A 19105-nucleotide genomic window follows, 5' to 3' on the forward strand; every position below is an offset into this window, starting at 1 on the left:
CTATTTCCATCCCCACACCCACCATCCGCCCATAAAATCTATTCTATTTTCCCCTCCCAAGGAGATCCATGTGTCTCCCCTAGTCCCTTCCTCTATATCTAACCTCTCTGGGACTACATACCTTGTACCTTGGTTGTCATTTAGTCAATGACTAATATCCATATATAAGTGAATACATGCCATATTTACCTTTCTGGGTCTGGATTTCCTCACTCACAATCAGCAGTTCTCATTCTGTGGTGTGAACAAGCAGGTCTCTCATTCTTTTGCTGTCTCTTGGGGCTCTATTCCCTCTGTTGCTTTGCCTTGTCCAACTTTAATGTGATGTGTTTCTTATCTTATATTTTATTTTATTAAACAATGTCTCTATAATAAAAAGAAAAGAAATTTTAGAAGAAAATCCAGGGCAATCTGGTTATTAATATTGTGGTATAGTATTTCTGGCCGGTGAGGGACAAAATAATAACAGAGTTAATATAAGTGCTGCTTTAATTGATGAGAATTTCTCCAAAGTGTCTGAATAACTACCTGGAAGTACAAGCAGCCTTTACAGACAAATATTTAAGTGAAATATTTGTGTGTGTGTGTGTGTGTCTGTGTGTGTATGATAAGACACATGTGGATGGTGTTTGGTGTTATCCATTTAAAGGCATCCATGTGGATAGACACACCAGTTCCATCTCAAGTGCTTGGGACTCTACTTTTACCCTCTACCTGACAGAAACCCAGTGAGAGCTTTATAAGTACTTGTCGTTTTGTAACCCAATGAAAATGTTCATTGACTTCTTTTGGGAAACTCTGAAGCATGCAAAGAAACTTGTCAATGGTCAATGTACTCATTTTTATTATTCCCATAATAAATAGCAATAAAATAAAATATGAGATATGTGAAAAAGCATATATGATGTTCTCTAAGTCAGGAACACAACCTGTTCCTCTGCTATAGAATCTTGGTATTAGCAGGGCTGTGCTTCTGTCTCATGGCTCTAGGAGAACATCCATTTCCTTGTTCATCTTATTACTGACAAAATTCAGACCCTTCTGCTTGGTGCCTGTTCTGTTCACCTGGCTAGCCCAGAATATTCTCCCCTATCTTAACATCTGCAACTCACATCATCAAAGTCCCTTTTGCCATCAACAGCAGAATGGTCTCTCACAAGCTCCAAGAATCAAGGCATAGACACTTTTGGGTATAGGAGGACCTTTATTCTGCTAACCTAGTTGCTAACCAGTTTATGTCTGCACTTTGGAGTCAAATGACTACCTCTTGAAGCTATAGAAACTCTGTGCATGGAGAAGAAACTAGGTCTATATTCTCTGCTATCCCTGCCCTTCCCCTGATCCTTAGACACCAAGGTCTAAGACATGAGAAAAGGAAGCTTTAGAAGATAGAGAATTCTATACTAGCCAAAAGACATTGCCCTCAGTGTCATGGCCAGTGGTTAAAGAAAGCTTGTTTCCATCACATGTCTCCTAAAAGGGTTTTTTTCTTCTATATCCCTGTGAAGTATAAAAGGTGTTTATCTGCCCAGCAGTAAAGACACTCTGGAAAGGAAGAAATGACCTGCAACACCTATGCACATGGCAGTAAGGTGTAGGGTCTAGCAGATCTCAACCCTATGAAACCAGCCTCTATGAAGAGCATCATATCATGTACTGTGCAGAGACTCAAGCTTCACTTGGACTCCAATGCAAAGTCTTGGTGTCCCATGGGACTTTTGAGAAGCAGACCTTGTGGACAGTTGAAGACTGGTGGTTTATGGGAAGATTTTGCAACTTGAAATACAGAATATTAAATATGGAAGTAATGGCAGCTAAGAAAAGCTGTGGAGAAAAGCCGGCTATAAAATGGGTAAGTGGACCTTCATCCACAGGAGAGTCCCAGGAAACATGTAGTGACCTCAAAGTTATCTGACCTGGCAAGAGGGATATGGATGCTCCTGTAACCTTTCCCTGAACTCATTCACTGAGTGACCCAGGACATGTTTAATACCCAAATGTTATGGACCTGTATGAGAAGAGAAACCTTAATGGAAACTTCCCCTCACAGAGATGCAGAAGAAGGTGTCTGAGCCTATGAGCCTCCAACTGCATAGGAAAGGAGGTGTCTGAGGCACAGAGTGAAATGAAAGGATGCTTGAGAGAAAATGTATCATGTTGCCATCCAGCCCAAAACCCATTGTGGGCCAAATATATCACTAAAGGTGCTGAAAGTGAAAGAGATGGAGAAGACACTTTGAAAACAAAGAGACAAGGTCAAGAACATCACAGTGCCCTTCATGTCAAATGGATGCAATGGAAAGGATATGGTCCAAGAGTTCATTTACATGTTATAAACAAAACTAAGTGCCATGGAGAATCACCAAGGTAGTGGAGGTAAACCAAACCTTTATGGGAAAGACCCAACAGAGACACATATTACAGGATAGATGGAGTTAATAGAAATCCTCCAAGTTATTTGTTTCTGTACCCTCTTTTGGCTGTGACACTTAATTAAAGCCAAGAGAAAGAGTGAGAGGAAGGACCATATCTCTCCTATGGTTCACCTCAATGTGACCACTGAGATGTCCTCACTGCTTGTGATGAATGCCACCGAAGAGCTTATGCTTCTGTAACTGAGACTCTCTCAGGGGATAGATCCTGTGGTGTGATTTCAGGGATGAAATGGCTTTCTCAGCTCCCCTTTCTTAATTTGCTAGAGACTAGTCCAGAAAAAATAATTAGAGTTGCTTCAATAATGTGTTTGCTTTACCAGTTTCAATTAAGGACAAGAATAGAACAGGAGAAAGAGAAGGCACAACAGCGAAGCACTGGCTTTTATGTCTCCATTCCTCCATGCAAGCTTGCACAATCTTCTCAGTTGTCTGGAACTAATAAGTTCTCAAGCTTTTATTCTGAGCAACTGGTGTTAATGTATTCATTTACATGCTTAAGGCACGCAATTTTGATAAGTTCTGACTGGCAGGCACACAGTAAACCATTACTAAAATACAATCAAGAAAGCAAGCACATACATAACCCAATGTTTCTTTGCTTTTTTAGCAACTCTCCCTCAGGCCCTTCCTGCTCCTCCAGACAGTCTTCTGTCCCAGGAAACCATCCTCTCCTTTCAATCGCTCTATGCTTCTTTATGTTGCTGAGATGATATGCAAATGAATCCATACTGTGTATGCTCTGTCTGGCTGGCTTCTTTCACTCACCACAACTTTATTGATGCTCATCTGTATTGTGTTATCTATAGCTCTTTACTTTTCAATTGCTAAGAGGTATTCAAGTTTTCAAAACTGTAAAGTCGTATTGGGGATAGGGCTAGAGAGTTGGCTCAGTGGTTAAGAACACTGTCTGCTTTTCAAGAAGACCTGGGTTCAATTCTCAGCACTCACATAGTGGTTCACAACCATCTGTTACTTCAGTTCTGGGAATCTGACAGTCTCTTCTGGGCTCTGTGGGCACCAGACACGCATGTGGTGCATAGACATACATGTAGGGTAAATGTTCATACAATAAAAAACACTTTTAAAGACACTGCTGATCTTTACTCAAAAAGTATTGAATAATTCCAGAGCAGATACTGCTATATATTTTAAGTATTTTTGTATTTATTCTTGTAACTTAAATATGTATTCCATGAGGTAACATTTTACTTTGCTCTGGTTTTTCCTATTTTTTTTTACATTTTTCTTTTGTTTTTGAGATTATAATATAATTACATCACTTCTCCTTTTACTTTTCTCCTTCAAACCCTCCCATACACACCTCCTTGCTCTCTTTTAAATTCATGGCTTGTTTTTTTCATTGTTATTTTATACACACACACACACACACACACACAAATCTCTGTGTGAAAATCAAACTTTAGACTGAACTTCTATTTTTCTTCTTCAAAGCACACACACTGAAGTTGTCCTGGAATGGACAAAAGCAAGGGACAGGTAAGCATAAACATAAATATTATATGTATATAATATATAATGTATAAATTACAATTATATAAGGATATGTATATATATGGAAATATATTCTTACACAATGTATATATATTATGTATATATATATTTTCTATGTATATATAAAGAATGTATTGTGTACATATTTTTCATATATATATACATATACAATTCATATATGGTTTATATTTCACATATATAAATTCTATAGAACCAAGAGGTATGGCTTAATCAAGAAAGAGGAAATAAAGAAATAAATGATGGTTAATGTTCCATAAAGATATTATCACTACTTGAACCAGCCCAAACCCTCAAGGCTTTGTAGAGAATTCCTGAATAATGAAGGTGGTTGTTTTTGCCACTGCTAGTGGCCTAGTGAACCTTTCTCCACTACTCCCATATAATACGCTTATGCAAAATTTGTGCCGCCAAATTCCACTGTTCCCAGACCACCATCAGCTTTTTGTCTTCTTTCAATCTCATGACTCTTGTTTTTTCCTTCATTTCTTGGCTCAATCTATCAACTTCTTCTTTGTGTGAATAAGCAGTCTCTCTGCAAAATAATTTAATAAGTGTGATGCAAAAATAAGCAACAAGTGTCTCTGAATTGTTCTGCAACAAAAAGCATTATTTCTTGTATCCCTGACATATTTAAAACTGACAATAAATATCCAAGTGGGATATACCAGGCATTCTAGCTTTAAAAAATCTCTACAATTGCCATTTAGAATATTTTAATGGCACATGAAGACTCCAAACACATATGCACATGAAGACTCCAAACACATATGCTCGCACACACACACACACACACACACACATACACAGGGTTATTACTATTGTTTTTTTTTCATATCTGAACCACAGGTTCTTCTCCCTCATCTCCAGCCCCACCCTCTCCTCTTGCCCCTCCAATCCATTCCTCCTCTGCTTCTGTTCAGAAAAGGGCAGGCCTCCCATGAATATCAACAAAGCATGACATATCAAGTTGTGGTAATACTATGTACCTCCCCTTATATTTAGGTTGGGAAAGGCAATCCAATATGAGGAATACGCACCCAGGAGCCATTGAAAGCATTAGGAACATTCCCTGATCCCATTGTTAGGAGTCCCACAAGTAGACCAAGATACATACCTGCCACATATATGTAGAGGGGGCTAGGTCTGTCCCATGCAGGCTCCCTGGTTGTTGGCTCAGACTCTGTGAGTTCCTATGAGTCAGATTAGTTGTACAGACCTAAACTGAGAATTTTCAACAGAAGAATCTCAAATAGCAGAGAAACACTTACAGAAATGTTCAACATCCTTAGCCATCAGGGAAATGCAAATCAAAATGAGAATGAGATGATTCTGTCTCACATCTGTCAGAATGGCTAAGATCAAAAACACTGATGATGTTAGAAAGGTTTGCAGCAATGGCAACACTCCTCCACTGCTGGTGGGAAGGCAAAATTATATAGCCACTTTAGAAAGCAATATGGGAATTAATCTACCTCAGGGCCTCCAGCCATACCTACCACTCTTGGGCATAGACCCAAAGGATGTTCAATCATACCACAAGGACACTTGATCAACTATGTTCATAGCAGCTTTATTCATAATAGCAAGAACCTGGAAACAACCTATATGCCACTCAACCAACTAATGGATAATGAAAATGTGGTACGTTTACACAGTGAAGTATTACTCAGTTGCTAAAAACAATGACATCAGGAAATTTGACGGCAAATGAATGGAACTAGAAAAAAGTCATCCCGAATGAGGTAACTCCGATTCAGAAAGTCAAACATGATATGTACCACTCATAAGTAGATATTCACTGTAAAGTAAATAATAACCATGATACAATCTACAGACCTAGAAAGGCTAGGTAACAAGAAAAGTCCAAGGCAGGGGTACATGGATCTATTTGGAAAATTTCCTGCTTGGACTGGGGCTGGCTCAGGATCAGAACTTGAGGGATCAGGTGGAGAGGTGGATAGAGAGGAAAGTACTGGAAGAGATGACTGGAAATGGTGGGGTTGTATTTAGGGGTCAGGTAGAAACCTGATGCAATGGAAACTCTTAGAAATCTACAAGGATGATGCCAGCTAAGACTCCTAGCTATAGTGGATACATATCTTGAACTGGCCATCTCCTGTGATCAGATCAGTGTCTACCCCAATTGCCATCAGCGAGCCTTCATCCAGAGACTGATAGAAACAGATGCCGAGACCCACAGTCAAACAGCAAGCCTAGCTCAAGGAATCCTTCTGAAGAGAGAGAAGAAGGATTGCAGGAGCCAGAGGGGTCAAGAACATCACAAGTATTACTATTGTTACCAGACAAGTCTACAGATCGGTGCCAACACTTTCCCTGGGAAGTCACTAAGAGGCAAGTAGCCTATACCTTACCTCTTAGTCATGTCAAGGGACACACTCAAGACATATTTTTTATCTTAACATTTTCCCATTAAACATAAATTCCATATTTCTGTGTGAAATCTTTGATAAAGCCAATGAATTCTGCAGTAGGAAGCATTATGCCACAGCACACAAATCCTCAGGTTGGACAACAGAATGGCCTGACCTTGTTAGCAATGACATAAAGGAACATCACTCCCCATCACTTAATTAGATATAGCATTGCCTGTCAGATTGAGGGGTTAGATGTGACAGCGGCATAGGTTTTCTCTGTTTTGTCTCTATACAGCTTCCATAGTCTCTATCTACTGATTGGAAAGCCTACCCCATCCTGGTGCTACGCAAGGACAAACCACATCACTTCATGATGTATATTTTCACCATCTATCAGGACTCTCCAGTTCCAGGTGAACATTTGCCCATCCTATCTCTTTGGGAATTCTTTTGCATGTTGTCAAAGACCATGTTTATACTTGGGTGGTGACTGTCTCCATACATGGCTCAAATGCCCCTTTGAGGCAGAGTCTTTCCCTGAAAGCTGTCTACAAGGTCATGTAGCAACTACATGCAGAGTCCATTACTCACTAAACAGTTCTTCCCTGACCTCCCAAGGTCCTGCATGAGGAAGACACATCTGGAGTTTCTGAGTGGTACTGCTGGTCACTTCCTCCTTAGAAAGCAGTCTTGAAATGAGGAGGCAGGTACCATCTCCATGTCTCCTGACACCACTTTCTTTAAAAGCACCACTCTATCTGCACTGTCTATAGCCCTCATGTGAAGTGCCCCCAAAATTTTAAATGTCTTCTCTTTGTAAATGCCATCTACAGTAACCTGGCACCTCAATTTGGGGATTCCTTCCTATTTTACTTTGGTTCTTATTAAAAGTTCCCATTTTAATACAAGAAGACTCATGCTGGAGTGAAAGAAATCAGTGGTTGATTGTAGAATACTCTTCTTTTAAAAAGGAAAATAATTTTTGATGGGACTAGCATATGTAATCTTTGTCTTTGAAGATATATTGACCTAATTCTCCACAGGTATATAATCCTGGGGGGTGAGAAAATGTGAAAATAAATCATGGCCCAGCACAAAGCAAAGCTGAATTTTAAGAACTTCTTTGTAGTTTCAAAGAGAGAAAATTCCAAAATATTTTGGAGACAAAACATTCCAGAATTATTATCTTTTGAGTTTACTTTGAGAAACAATTCAGATGTCAAAAGGTAAGTGACACATTAAGCAAATAATATAGTTTGTACTTTGCACAACTTCACAGAAATTTCAAATGAAGATCCAGATATCTAAATTTATTGGCAAAAAATGTTCATACTATGCTGTAAATTTTAAAAATTAATCAAATATTTTATGGTGTGATCCATTTTAGTAAGTAGATGAAAATGTGCTCATGAAACAAAATCTGGGGACTGGGGATGCCACTCAATTGCAGAACACAGTTCTGTATACATAAAACCCAAGTTTAATCCCAGCTCTACAATGAAATCTGAAATGATAAATATCAATATGATAACAGGAATTATTTCCGGATGTAGGACTACAGCTCAATTTTAGTCTTTAAATTTTCTATATTCTCTGATTTTTACATTGGGTATTCTAATATTTTATAGTGAGACAGTAAACGAAGAAAGATGTTTTCAGTGAAATAAAATGCATATCTCTTCCAAGTGTGAGATCTTTTATTCTATATAATTATCCTTGAGTTTATTATTATGAGGTTTAACAAGGGTACTTCAGGGTGTCTGCAATTCCATCTCAGTCTTGAATTTTAATTCAAGTTTTGCATGTGAAAATGTCCATAAAATTTTTTAAACTACATTTGCTTGTTTATTTGGGGAGAAGTGGTAGAAATCATGCTACAGCATGAGTGTGGAGGTCAGAGGGAAACATGCAGTAGTCAATTCTCTCCTTTTACCATGTGGGTCCTGGGGACCAAACTCAGGTAGTGAGTCTTACCTTCAGTGAGGTAAGTGCCTTACCTGCCATCTTGATAGCCCATTCATGACAGTATTTTAAAGATATTAAGGAGGGAAATTGCATGCAAGTGAGTCTGTTTGTATCTTCACAAAAAATGTATAGTTATTTTATTTGGTAGTTGTAAACTTATAGGAGACAAATGTATAGCTACAAAATTAAGGTTTACCTTCAACTGGTGAACAGCTTAGGCTCCTAATAAAACAGTTTGCTCATCAATATTTAATATGTAGTGTCTACAGTTTCCATGAATATGTATAGATTTGCAGGATGCATGTTTATTTAAACAAATATCCCCATTCACCATAGTATAGCTATGTGCGCCATTTATATTGAGTCTTATGAGAGCCCAGGGAGGAAAATGAACTGTTATTTCAATGCATTACAGAGAATGAGAAGTGATGCAGCCACCTTAAAATGTGCTGTGCATCCTCAGCTAGTGTTCTCAGGGTGTCACAGACCCTGTGTGTGCAGAACAAATGTGGAGCAAGAATGATCTGGTGTAGCATTATCTTTTAATTGGAGTTTCTATTTCTGTCACTGTTTCATTTGCTCACATAATAGCTTAACCCACAGCAACTGGCAGAGGCATCATTGTTGATTTGGACAGTACACAAAGGACACATGCAAAGTGTTTTGTTTGCAAAGAGACTTGGAGATGAATTTAGAATTGTGCCTAGATTTTGCTTGGGTAACACACACTACCTCTGAAAATAGCTAACTGCATTTCATCCCAATTCCAGGAGCCCTCGCATCCAAGCAACACCTGAAGAATCGTCCCTCCGCAGCTTCTCTCCCTATTCCTCTCGCTTGTAGCTGAAGGTTAGTTTGTTGTAAGCTGAAAAGTATATTTACCTATAACCAGCAAATGAGGAGAATAGAAACTTGGAGTTCTGTGTTTGCTGAGAGATAATGACCAAAACCATTAGCCCATTAGAACATAAAATGTGAACAGGCAAATGTGTCCTTACATAACAATGATTTTTTTCTGATAATTTTTGCCATTAGAGTCAGTTCACAGATGGAAGTAGAATATATTGAGCCTGCCTAGCCTAAGGCACTGCATAGATACCTCCTTTACCTGAATCTACATGAGCTACTGAAGAAAAAGTGGTTTTGTGCTCCCAAGAATTAAGTTCTGTCCATGCATTAATAGTCTTCTATTATCATAACAAATACCTGAAACAATCAACTCACAAAGAGAAAAGGTTTACTTGGCTCATGATTCTAGACCTTCATTCGATTATTGCTTAGCCCTCATACATCATGACAGGCACATATGATGAAATGAAGTCACTCAGCCCCAGGGTCCCATTCAAGCACAGAGCCTCCATTACCTGACAATGAGCCCAGGGCTCACTTCTTAAAGGTGCCACCACCTCCCAGTAGCACCAAGTTAAGCACAAGGGCTCTAACACAGTGGTTCTCAGTCTTCCTAATGCTGTGACCCTTTAATACAGTTCTTCATGTTGTGATGACCCCAGTCACAAAATTGTTTTTGTTGCTACTTCATAACTGTAATCTTGCTATTGTTTTGAATCATAATATAAATATTTGTGTTTTCCAATTATCTAGGTGATCCCTGTAAAAGGGTCATTCAACCCTCAAAGGGTCACCACCCACAGATTGAGAACCACTGCTCTAACACAAAAACCTTTTAGGGGACATTCCACATGCAAGCTGCAACACCTTAGGAAAAGACAATTGTGTTTGTTCCCAAACTTGCCTTATGCCAGTTGCCTAACTCATGAAATTATGCAAGCTCTTTAAATGTCATGTAAAAATTATGAAATATGCATGAAAAGAGACTTCTTTTTTAATAAATCTCAATTGCATAGTAGGGAAAAATCTTAGTATAGGTGAATAACATTAAAATAAATGCTGCTCCAAATGCAAAATGACTGCAAAAATGATTTGGAAAAATGTTGAAAATTAGAAAATTCTGTGTCCAGGTCATTTTCTTGCTACTTCTCTTGCTACCACTGAAAATTGGAAACAAACACAATCTGCTTGACATAAAGACAAAAATAAAGGCAGTGTTGTTTTTAAAGAAGGTCAAGAAAATTAGAGTTCCTGACATGCAATACTTAGGAGATGGCTTTGGAGGACCACTAACCCAAGGGCAACCTGTGCTACATGCTGAGACCCTGTCTCAAAAGAAAATTAGACATCACAGCTGCTTCAGATAATAGTTCTTTGCAAGATACAGTAAGTGGTCATGAGCCCACGAATGCTGGGAACTAACTCATTTTTCTTGTCCTTCCTGGTCCTATTCACAAAGACCCAAACCCAGGTGGCCTGGCATGGAAGAAGGATAACATTTCTGAGAGAGGGTCATTGTTGACACAAAGCAAGGCTTAAATATCAAATTACAGATAAAAAATTAGCAATGTTGAACTTTATATAAGTCTTACAAAGACTGGACTGAACCTATTACCAAATTTCACATGGAAATACGTGCACAAGTGTGGGATACATAAGCAGAATTATAGCTATACATGGTGGCATACATCTATAATCATAGTGCTGAGAAGACTGAGACATTTAGGGTTTTGAAAAAAAGCATCCTGTACTGCAGATAAAGACCATGTTTCAAAAAATGATGATACTAAGAAGAAAGATGATTGTGACAGTGGTGATGGATGGGGGAGGAGGAGAAGGAAGATAAAAGGGGAAATGCATATATAAACACACTAGGACACTCAAGGGATAAAAATAAGTGTGCAGCAGAGGAATGCTGGTCCCAGAACACAACCTATAGAAAGAAAAACCCCTTACCTATAGTATTTATCATAGTCCAAGCATTTTACCTCTGTTCATTCTACTGACCACTGAGCCTCCTTATCAACCCTGTTCTACCATTGAAACCCCTGCAAAACTCTGTGAGAAACATGGTTCTGAATCCCATATCATTCTGCATGATAGTCCACAGCTTTCCAAATATATTCCTACTGCCTTTATTGTTTGAATCTCATAACAAATAATATGGTAACCTGCAACTATTTACCTTTTATGCACGAGAAACCCAAGATTCAAAGATCTCAAGACACTTGCCCAAGCTCATACAGATGGGAAGGATCAGAGTTCAGAGCCCAGATCTAGCCAGGCACACTTTGTTCTTCACACTGATGAACAGTTGACTAGCTCGGACTGGTCCCATCAACTGACCACAATTGTACCTGCCTCCCATGTGCCCCTCCAACAAGCATAAGAGTTTGGCTCTGTGTCCTTGACTCTGGGTGGGCTGGGTGACTATAGAAGGCATAACCCCCAATGGGTTCTATTGCATGCTCCCATTGAAATCTAGATGCCAAATTTGTCAAAAGAGGGAAACTTCATGGACAGGATGTACATATGTGGCCACCCATCTGCCAGAATTGACCTTGAACTATGAGATACCTGATTAGGATGCCTTCAGATGGATCCAGCCCCAAACCACCTAAACCTTGCTTCAGACTTTATAGTTCAAGTTGTAGATATCTTGACACAGACATAAACCAGCTCCACCCTCAGTGCCCAGATTGCTAACCACAGCACCCCCAAGCATAATAAAACAGCTGCATTACATCGTTATATCTGTGGCTCTTCATAGTTAATGACTTCTATCAGAAGGCAGTGGAAAAGGACTCAGTTTTGCTTAAGGGGCTGGCCCCTGGGAGTCTGACCATGCTCCGGTGAGTACATGGACAACACAAATTAGACTTGGTATATTATAATTCTTTTGGGGTGGAGCACAAGGGTAGGAGGGTAGACCTGGGAGGAATAGGAAGCAAGTGTGATTGGGGAACATTGAATGAAATTCCCAAATAAAAAATATTATTTTGGAAAGATTTATGAATCTTAACAGGTAAAATTCAAATCCAGTATATTATAGAAGAAGGCAAATGTCTGGCTGGTTCATTATAAAGCAACCTGCTTAGAGATATTAAGGGCATAATTATGTATGAAGGTTCATCACAGACAAAAATATTTAATAACAATTGCATTTAAGCAAAATGAAGAGAGGTAAACTAATTAGTAGTGGGTCTCATTTTCATCAGCTGTTCATGCTTGCAAGGCATTTGTTTTCCTTTCTCATTAACATGAGAGGAAACATTATGAAGCTGACAAAGGAGCTGGTTTGTAGAAACATGGTTCTCACTGTGTGTGTGTGGAGTTTAGCACCTTTAACCATGGACTGAGCTCCTAGCGCCTCAATTTTGGACAACTACAAATCATAAGATGGCTTATCAATAAAAATAGTCTTGCAGTAAAAAAAATAAGCTGACCAGTATGTCATTATTTTGTTACAGGACACCAGCTTTGTGGGTTTGTAAACTCCTTTTTTTTTCCTGGGAGACCATCGGGAACCTATGAGTGAGTGGACTGAGGGGGAGGAACCCAACAGTCTAGTTCCCCTATTGCAAAGCTGGAGAACTGATGGCTTTGATAAAGGAGCTACTTTTTGTATTATTTCCTCAAGTTTATAATATTCCACTAATGTTAAGACAAAAATCCTTTCTGGGACTCAATTCTAAATTTGGTTTCTTGTAAAAAAATAAAAAGAAGAATTTTGTCCTCAGATTTTACAGACAAAATAAGCTTTTTGAAAATTCAAATTCTCAAAGACTTTCTGCCACTCTTACACACCTGATGTTCTCAAACTTGGAGGCAAAAGTAGTATTGGTAACATTTCTGTGAAGGAAGCCTACTTGCTTCTGAAGCTCACTTTTTTTTTAAGGTAAAATCTCAAGTGTACCTGCAATTCCTCTTTTTGTATCAAGATCAATAGATGAATTTAAGTATTATCTTAAAAAAACAAGAGCAGGATAGGTGCCTCAAAATGGAAAGAAATGTTTAATTATATCATAATTGATCCCACTGATTGGGATGCAGGGTCTGATGATTGAGATTGGGGAGAGGGGTCATCCTGGGCTACATAGTGGAAAAATAAAAAACATCAAAACAAAAATATGAACAGAAGGGAAGCCCAGATACCATAATGGGCAACAGCTAGGCAGTGGCGCCATCCCAGGAGATACCATATGTGATATTAACTGTTACCACTAAGACAAAAATGTTGAGTTTTAGGTCTAAGGAACAATGCCTCCATGACTGATTATGACTGTTGAGCCTGGTCATTAAGAAAGATAAGAGTTTTAGTTAGGTGTTATTTAAAATAGAGCAAATGTACACAGCTGTACTTGCTTAGTTACCTTTTCTGGTATTGTCATAAAGCACAGCTAGGAGTGTAAGAAGCTTTAGAGGGGAGCACCAACCAGTTCCCAAATCATGACATGGAGACTTATCAGTTACAAATGCTTGACCTTGTCTTATGCTTGTCTCAATAGCTCTTAAAAACCTATTTCCCTTCATCGACATTTTGCCTTAGGCTTTTTACCTTTCTTTCTCTCTGTATATCTTAGTTCCACTGCTTCTCATATCTGGCTGGCTGGTGGCTGCCTGCCTTCTGGCCCCAAGTATGTCCCTCTCTTTCTCCCTCATTCTCTCCTTTCCTCCTACATTTTCTCTGTGTACAAGCCCTACCTATTCCTCTCCTGCCTAGCTGTTGACCATTCAGCTTCAAGTCAGACTAATCAGGTGCCTTAGGCAGGCAAGGTGAAACAAATGCAATACTTCTTTACATTAAAAAATGCAGTGCAAACAAATGTAACACATCTTTGTATTGTTAACAAAGGCAGCAGAAGCAAATACAATAGACCTTCACAGAGTTAAAGTAATATTCCACAACATAAACAAATATAGCACATCTTTATCTGATTAAAATAATATTCCACCACACAGGACCACAGAAGAAGGAGTTTATTATGGCTTATGGTTCCAGAGGGCTGGAGTCGCTAAAGTTAGGGACAGTTTAGCAATGGGTAGTAGGCTCTCTAATCTCAAAACCCATCATCAGTAATATACTCCCTCCAGAAAGACTTTAGCCCCTTAATTCTCCCCAAACAACACCACCAGCTAAGTAAATGTTCAAATGGGAGACATTTTGTTATTCAGTATAGCACAAAGAGCTTCCTGCATTGGCTAGAAGCTAATATTTGGTTACATCAAAAAAAAAAACCTTCCACACAACAAGCTTGACATGTTTCCTAAATTCAAAAATTTTAAGTTTATACTCAATATTGGTCAGTCTTATGGTTTAGATGTAAGATGTGCCTGGCAGGTACACTTAGTGGGGACAGTGGGTAGTGCTATCCCATGGGATTATGGAGCCTTTGGAACTGTTTCCTAGCTCAAATAATGGGATTACTAAGGATAAGCATTGGGAGTTCTATCCACTTCTGGCTGGTTCAGGCCTTGACTCTCTGAATTTGATTGTTTACCACGATATGAGCATCTGCTTCACAAATCTACCATCCATGCTGTGAGCCATTCCAAATGCTGTTCCTCTGTCACCCATGAACTGAAAGCCAAGATAAGTCTCTCTTCCCTTAAGCCACTTCTATCAGGTACTTGACCACAGAAATGCAAATTAAACAATAAAGTCACTAATATGAACCATGTGTTGGGCTGCAATGATGACCATGATAGCCACTGAAATTGCCTTGAGACTTTTATTATCATATATTAATTATACATAAGAGTTGGATTCATCATGATGGTTTTATGCATGCATGCAATATATATTGATCATATTTGCTGAAATCCTTTTTGTTCCTCATCTATGTCCATTAATCCAATACCCAATAAATCCCGTTTCTCCTTTTGTGTTTTTCTTTTTCGATGACCCAATGAATTTAGTTACACTTTCTTACAGAAGCATGGGTAATCGATTATTTAGAGGACTATGGGAATGACATCCTTTTAGGAGGAAAAAAAGCAGTAGTAGCTTTTCATTAGTTAAGGACTTCCCCTGCCCTTGAAGCTGCAGGTTTCCAAACAAGGGGTGAAGTTCCTCTTGTAGAACAAGCCTCAAATCCAACCATGAAGTACTTGGTTTCACCCTAGAACCATACCATTATTTCACCAATGGGCACATCTCGCATTGATAGTCATGTGATATACAGGGCCCACAACTGACTGTTGAGGACTCCTACAACAAGCAGTCTGCATAGAACCTTCCTACTTGTTTTTAATATGACAATATTGTATCTCTTTCACTGAGATACAAATAGTAAGTCTAAACTTGGTTATTGCCTAGGGTTCTTGAGTCTTCCTGGGTAATTCTAATGTATAAACAGACAGGGTCTTTGCTGAAAACCTCCAAGAGCCACATTTAAAGATACTGTACCAGCTGTTATTTTTGGATATATAAAGGTTGACAATTGTGCGGCTTAGTGAATCTGGGAGAACATTGAGGGTGTCTTTGAGATATTGAGCTGGTAGATGAAATAGCATATTTGGGTGTCAGAGTGTTGCCTTCAGTCTAAGCAGGTGCAGAGGTAAAGTTCTGCAGAGATATCTAATGAAGGCAAGTTCAGTTAGCATTTTGTTTTCAGGAAACATGGAAGCACCTGCTGTTTGTTTATCCTTCTCCAAACACAGGTGTTTTGAATCTAAATATAAGTAAGATGACATTCTTACAAACAAACTATGCTTTACAACTTTGAATCTTTGATAACTCAACACATTTACCAGTCAAGATCTAGTCTAAGACATGAATAAAATTTGAGTACTGCAATCTTAAAGGATAGTACCCTTTCCAGAATGTGTATAGTTAGAATCATATACTATGTAGCCTATGGATATTGGCTTCTTGCACTCAGATGAATGACTACAAACATCTTGGATTAGTTTTTTGCATGGACATAAATTTTTAAATCCTTTAGGCATAGACTAAGAATTATGACTGTTGCACGGCATTAGAATATGCTTAGCTTTGTAAGAAGCTATCACATGGCATCATTATTCCTTTTTCTCCAGCAATGAAAGTTCCTGTTGCTCTGTGTCCTCATCAACATTTGTCATTGTCATTGCTCTGGATGTTCCCTACTCTGACAGAAATGTAGTACCATTGCATTGTTATTTTAATTAGCATTTCTGTAATAACCTACCATATTTATCACATTTTCATGCTCTGAACAAGGCACTTGATACTTTTTTAAATTGGGTTATTAATTTTCTTACTGATAGATTTTATCATCTTAATTTATCTATCTATTCTTAGAGAATTTCATACAGTGTACAATGCATTTGATCATGTCCACCCTTACTCTCCTCCCACCTTCTCTAAGAACCCCTCCAGTGTCTGCCTCCCAATTCTAAATACTCATATTTGTAATCTTTTATAACCTATTAAGTCAAGTTGGTACTGCCCATATGCACATGGATATAGAGTTATTCATTGGAGCATGACCAACCTCCTAAGGACTGTACCCCTGGAGAAAATTGATCCCCTTTACCATGCAGCCATCAACTGCCAATAGTTTCAACTAAGGGTGGGGGCCTCATGAGATTTGCACCCATTCATGCTGGAACATTGCATGGCTTGGTATTAGGCAGGTCTTTTGCAGCCATAGCTGTTGTGATCACAGGAGTATAATGGTCTTCTTGAGTCCAAAAGACACTGTTTTACAACTCCTCCCAGCAGTAGTTTCCTCTGAGATTGGAACATTCTCTGTCTCTGGAAAACTCCTTAAGACAGAAAGTAAACAACTCAAAATAGCTTCAGGAAGTCCCTAAAATTGGACAGGTTCACTAGGCCCCTCCCTGCCAAAGTAAACAAGAAGCATGGCCTATGGTCACCTCAGACAAGTCAAGACTGCAAAGAAGACTCTCAGACCAGGCCAGCTGCCTAGAAGAAGCAGAACCAGCCAAGCTCCCTGGAAGGGGTTTAGACCAACTGAGTCACTTAGAAAGGACACTCCACAATCCTTGGAGCTGCCTTCAGGTTGTGTGTTCTATTCCAATTTTCCATCTTTTGTGACCTGTTATCAATACTGGAGTAGGCTTTGGTGGGACAGCTTTCTTTGAGTCACTTTTGATCCTGTAAGAAACCCCAATGAAACTCAGTTCAACAAGTTGAACTTTGGTAGTACCTTTATTTTGGTCTTTTGTGTACTTCCTATCTAGGGTGAGTAGGCATTTGTGTTATAAGCCCCCAGATAAAGTCTTATTAAGCAACAAGGTGTGATAGAAGGTCCATTTCATGCTGAGCCTTCCACAGTCATTTCTTTTCTGCACTTTGACTAGTTGTGAGTCTGTCTTAATTGCCATTCACTACAATAAAAAGCTTCTCTGGTGATGAATGAGAACTGTATTAATCTATGGGTTTAAACATAAGCATTTAGAAAGCAATTTGATACTATGTCCACTTGGAAAAATAGCAGTAGTATTTTCTTCCCTAGGAGGACCTCCCCATCCACCGGTTCCAAAGCAGGTTAATAGTATTCAGTATGAGTTCCTTTTCAGGGGGCCTTAAATCCACCAAAAAGCTGTTTATTACCCCTATAATGTAAATTCCACTATTGCATCATTCTTGTTGCCAGGCCAGTCTTTACTCTTGTAGTTCACAGGGTTCATAGCTCAGTAGCACTCTTGGTAAAATTTCCTAACAGCTTGTGTAGTAACTTATGGTATTATGAAAGCTAGCCATCAGAAAAGAAGCTTCCAGGTCAGTACCAGCTGGATTTAGCCATGTACTGTGAGCCAAGTTTGTAGTGACTTCAGAACTTAACAACATGATTTTAAGAAATACATTTTGGAAATAGTACTTTAACTGATATGTACTTTAAGAAAAAATACAGCATAATAATAAATGCAGAACATCAGCATATAAATAATTGTGAATCTCCAACAATTCTAAGACTTCTTAACTCTGCATCTCTTTTGAATGGAAGAAAATCACCTGTACTTTTAATAATAAATAGGACATGATACTATTCACTTTCTCCACTTTAGTGTTCAGGGAGCCATCCGTCCCTCACTTAGAAGTATAAAGTAAGAAGCAATCAGTGATGTGAGAAGAGATAGAAATTTATAATCACCCTGGGTTTCTTGTTCAGACAGTATGATGATTAGTCGAGGAATCAATGTTGAACATGAATCGTTCAGTTTTTCACATCTGTTTCTACTTCTTGTTCCCATAGTGGATTTTTGTCTATCTTTTAGTTTACTAATATTTTATCTCAGAGTTGCCCTATTTTCTATCTATGGTGCTATAGTCCATGCCCACTGTTGGCTCCTACCGCAAGGAGCACTGCTGTCCCCACCCTGTGTCTCAATGAGGCACTGCTCTCATGAGTTCCTTTCACTCTGGTCATGGTTGAGCCAATTTGAGCTCTTCACCTGAAATTTTCAAAAATTCATCTCAGAATGTTTTACTAACCACCACTGCCAGTTTCATAGACCTTATTTTACAGCCTCCAAAGGGCCTCATTGTCTCCCACCTTCTTTTCCCCATGTCTAACAATGGAGTCTTTTCTCCAAAATTATTTTTTTTCTCCTTCCTCTTTTTGGTCTGGGTGAAATTCAGAATGTGTACTGTTTGCTTCTTGATTACTTCATCCTCAGCCATCCTCCTTCTGCTACCATGGTGTTCTCAATAAATGCCATGTACAGTCCAAGCTCAGAGCTGCTACCTGCATGTTTTCCTAAAATACATTTCCTCCAAGAATGTCTCTTCCTCCCCTTAAGTTTCTGCCCATATATAATCTTAACAAATTTCCTGAATCCTTGCTAAAATTCTTTCTTTATATGAACTGATTTTAAATTTTCCTAAATAGATGTTACATGGTTGTAGATAGCTTTATTTGTTGACTTTCTCCTCCCACTAAACTTTAACTTTTAGCCAAAAAAGGGCTTTGTCTTTGCACTGCTATTCCCCAGGAC

General features: G+C 38.7%; 1 long non-coding RNA gene across 2 annotated transcripts in view; it reads left to right on the forward strand.

Annotated features, from left to right (window-relative positions):
- LOC121140255 overlaps positions 1-12872 on the forward strand; it is a 61748-nt gene extending 48876 nt beyond the window's left edge. Inside the window, exons 2-6 of one of the 2 annotated variants that reach the window (XR_005877046.1) lie at positions 6639-6756; positions 7387-7569; positions 9079-9157; positions 11928-12009; positions 12628-12872. This is a non-coding gene — a long non-coding RNA (uncharacterized LOC121140255). The remainder of the gene's footprint in view (positions 1-6638; positions 6757-7386; positions 7570-9078; positions 9158-11927; positions 12010-12627) is intronic. The other variant, XR_005877045.1, reaches the window with a different exon arrangement.
- The last annotated feature ends 6233 nt before the right edge of the window (positions 12873-19105 follow it).

This window comes from Mesocricetus auratus, unplaced genomic scaffold (assembly GCF_017639785.1).
Source record: "Mesocricetus auratus isolate SY011 unplaced genomic scaffold, BCM_Maur_2.0 Super-Scaffold_100004, whole genome shotgun sequence".
Classification (NCBI taxonomy): Eukaryota; Metazoa; Chordata; class Mammalia; order Rodentia; family Cricetidae; genus Mesocricetus; species Mesocricetus auratus.